The sequence below is a fragment of the Octodon degus genome, unplaced genomic scaffold (assembly GCF_000260255.1).
Source record: "Octodon degus isolate 3935 unplaced genomic scaffold, OctDeg1.0 scaffold00013, whole genome shotgun sequence".
NCBI lineage: Eukaryota > Metazoa > Chordata > Mammalia > Rodentia > Octodontidae > Octodon > Octodon degus.
The window spans coordinates 22,024,039-22,027,225 of record NW_004524589.1 but is presented as its reverse complement, the minus strand read 5'-3'; the positions used below and the strand labels follow the sequence as shown (position 1 = coordinate 22,027,225).

Sequence of the window (3,187 nt, the reverse complement as noted above, 5' to 3'; positions counted from 1 at the left end):
TTTTTTCACTACAAAATGGTACTTCATTTATATCCTCTGTTTTTGTTTAGGTTTTTCAGAGATGGGTATTCCATTGCTATTCAAATATTGTAGGTGTGTGTATTCAGCAAAATAATCCAATATAGTCCAGTAGTCCATAATAATAGTGGGTTATCCGCAGAATTGGCAATGTCAGAAGTTGTTGACTTGGGCCTTTTACAGTTCAGCGTATTAATATGACTTTACTTTTTATATCTCATGTTTATACTTTTCTGCTGGATGGTTAAGACCAAGATAAAGCAAGACCTATATAACAAGAAATGTAACTTTTGTATCTGACAAGGTCAGTCAAATCCCCTCAGTATTTACCCTGAAACCCTGTATAGCAATTTGTAGATCTTTTGTCAGTGTCAGCTATCTGGATGAGTCACAACCATTGCTTTGTGATTCTCCTGTTTACAGCCTTCCAAGTGATGGGATTACAAGTGCATGCCACCTTGCCCATTCTCAATTGCTGTCTCAGCGCACCCTGGCACGGCAGGCCCAGGGATCGAACTCCTGACCCCTGTACCTGCTTCCATGCACTTTAATCTGTTGAGCTATTTGGCTGGCCTTTTACTGTGATAGGTAATAGGGAGCTTCTTTTTATCACTGCAGTGATTTGGTGTACTGCAGATCCTGCTTATGTTGAGTTTTTTCCTCATACTGGAAGGTTTTCTGCAAATAGAATTTTTATTCCATGTATGTATACTGTCTTCTAATTTATCTCTGACTCCAGGTAGTCTAAGGTTAGTCTTTGTGGTGTTATCTAGTTACTATTGGATGAGTTTTCCTTGTTCTCCTATCCTTTTTAATTTTTTTTTTTTTTTTTTTTTTTTTGGTGGAACTGGGGATTGAACTCAGGCCCTTGCACTTGCCAGGGAAGTGCTTATTCCACTGAGCCATCTCATCGGCCCTTTCCTACCTTTTTAAATCTTCTGAGTAAACCATCATGGGTTTTCAATTTGTCCTTGGTTTCTGTAACCCTGTCTTCACATTGGTCATTTATGCTATTTATGAATTCTATATAATTGTTTATATAGAATTCATATATAAACAGGATTTGTGATTTGTACCTTTTTATGGCATCTGTGTCACTGATAAATATGGCATTCATGTTTGGAATCATTTTTGACATCTATTCCAATTTTTGATGTGTGTGTTTCTTATATCCACGTTGCTGAACTTCTATGTTAGTTCCACTGTTTTGTGGGTCATGTCTGCTTTGAACTTGCTGGGTTTTTTTTTAAACTTCCTTTTTAATCACTTCATACACTTACCTGTCTGGGATTTGCTTTCCTTTCCACAGATACATCTTGGGCCTTCTTTGGGAGAGCTGGGAATCTTTGGGACCATTTTGTTGCTTTGTTTTTTCATGTTCCTTAAAAAAGTTTTTTTTTTTTTTTTGGGTGATGAGAGTTGAGGTTAAATAGAGTGAGGTTTGTTGTTGATATGAGGATCTGTTTAGCTGGATTCTGTCTTTCAATGATGTATTGTTTTTGCCCACTTTTTAAGAAAATTAAAGAATACAAAACAGTGATAGATAAAAAAGTAGCATTAGAAAATGATACAAGACTTCCTTAAATAAAGTAATAGGAATCCAACAATGCTTGCTGTGTTACATGATGCTATCTTTAAATTAGTTGTTCAGATTACCAGATATAATTGTGCAAGGGCCTCTTCCCTTCCAGTATCTCCATAGACCCTCCAACAGTATCCCACCAAGCTTAGGAGTGCTGTATATCTCCAGACCTGTGTTTGCAGTCATATTAGGCAGACTGGTGAGAATCTAGGGAGTGTTTGGGAAAGTGTGATCTCCTACAACCTGCAGCCTGGAACACTGAATCCAACCATGCCTTACTGCATAACCAGAAGATACACCATGGTGACAGTCAGTTTCAACGCACTTGCAGGGGTGCAAAAGGAGGTGGTACAGCAAGATGTGGAGGCCCTCGTGAGTCACACAGTAAGAGCACAGATCCTGACTGGCAAGGAATTGCAAGCTGCCACCCAAGGAAATGAGCACATCTCTGGAAGATGTATGGTTACTCTTTTAAGCCTTTCATTCATCTTGTCAGGACTTATTGTTTCCAATTTTTTTCTGTGTTAGTGTCCTCTGCACTTGTTACAGGTGGGCTTGGGTTCTGAGGTTGCATTTTCTTCCTTCTCATCACTTTGTGCAGCACTGTCCTCTGCCCTTTGTTGTAGATGTTTGCTGTAGTTATAACCTTCGTATGTACTGAAGTTCAGGTGCAGCTCTACAAAGTTTGGACTTATCCAGCTGCGTCTGACTTGGGTCTGGCTGCTGTGATCAGCTCCTTTCTGCTTCTGCCCTTGAGGATGAATCTGTTGTGCCCTTGTGGCAAGATGTTCTGCTCCTGGACTAGCTGGGTGGATCTATCCTCTACACTCTCTGCAGGGATTGCAGCTGCAGGGTTACACCCAAGGAGTGTATGCCAGGCCTGAGCTGTGCCTGGAGGGGGGAAGGTGAAGTAGGGGGAAGAGGAAGCTCTCCCACACACTCACCGAACCTGGGCTAGGACTGGGTCTGGGGGTTCTCGGAACGTGGCAGAAATTCCTACTAGGTGGGCAGGGTGGGGGAGGTACTGCGGAGTGGTAGGGGGTGGCCCAAGGGGGTGGGAGAGGGTCCAGCCCACGCTGCTCCTGGGCTGGGACTGGTCCTGCTGGCCCAGGGTAGCAGGAAGCTCTCCACACACTCACCGGACCTGGGCTGGGACTGGGTCTGGGGGTTCCTGGAAGGTGGCAGAAATTCCTACTCTGCGGGCGGGGTGGGGGATGTCTTGTCAGGACTTATTGTTGGTGGAGCCTGGATTTACAAATACTTCATGCCCAAGAGCACCATTTACCATGGAGACATGTACTTCTTGGATTCTGAGGACCCTGTAAATTCCTTTCATGATGGAGAGCCTTACCTCCTGCCTGTGACGGAGGAGGCTGACATTCGTGAGGATGACAGCATTGCAATCATTGATGTGCCTGTTTCAACTTTCTCTGATAGTGATCCTGCAGCAATCCTTCATGACTTTGAAAAGGGAATGAAGGACCAGGGAGATAGCTCAGTAGAGTAAATGCTTGCCTGAAAAGTGTAAGGGCCTGAGTTCAATGCCCAGTTCTAGAAAAAAAAAAAAAAAAAAAAAAAAAGGAAAGG

General features: G+C 42.9%; 2 pseudogenes; one reads left to right on the top strand and one right to left on the bottom strand.

The window, feature by feature from the left end:
* Nucleotides 1-1,374, bottom strand: part of LOC101586979 — a 92,462-nt pseudogene extending 91,088 nt beyond the window's left edge.
* A 526-nt stretch (nt 1,375-1,900) lies between these two features.
* The window catches only part of LOC101586583, an 8,043-nt pseudogene continuing 6,756 nt past the window's right edge, over nt 1,901-3,187 (top strand).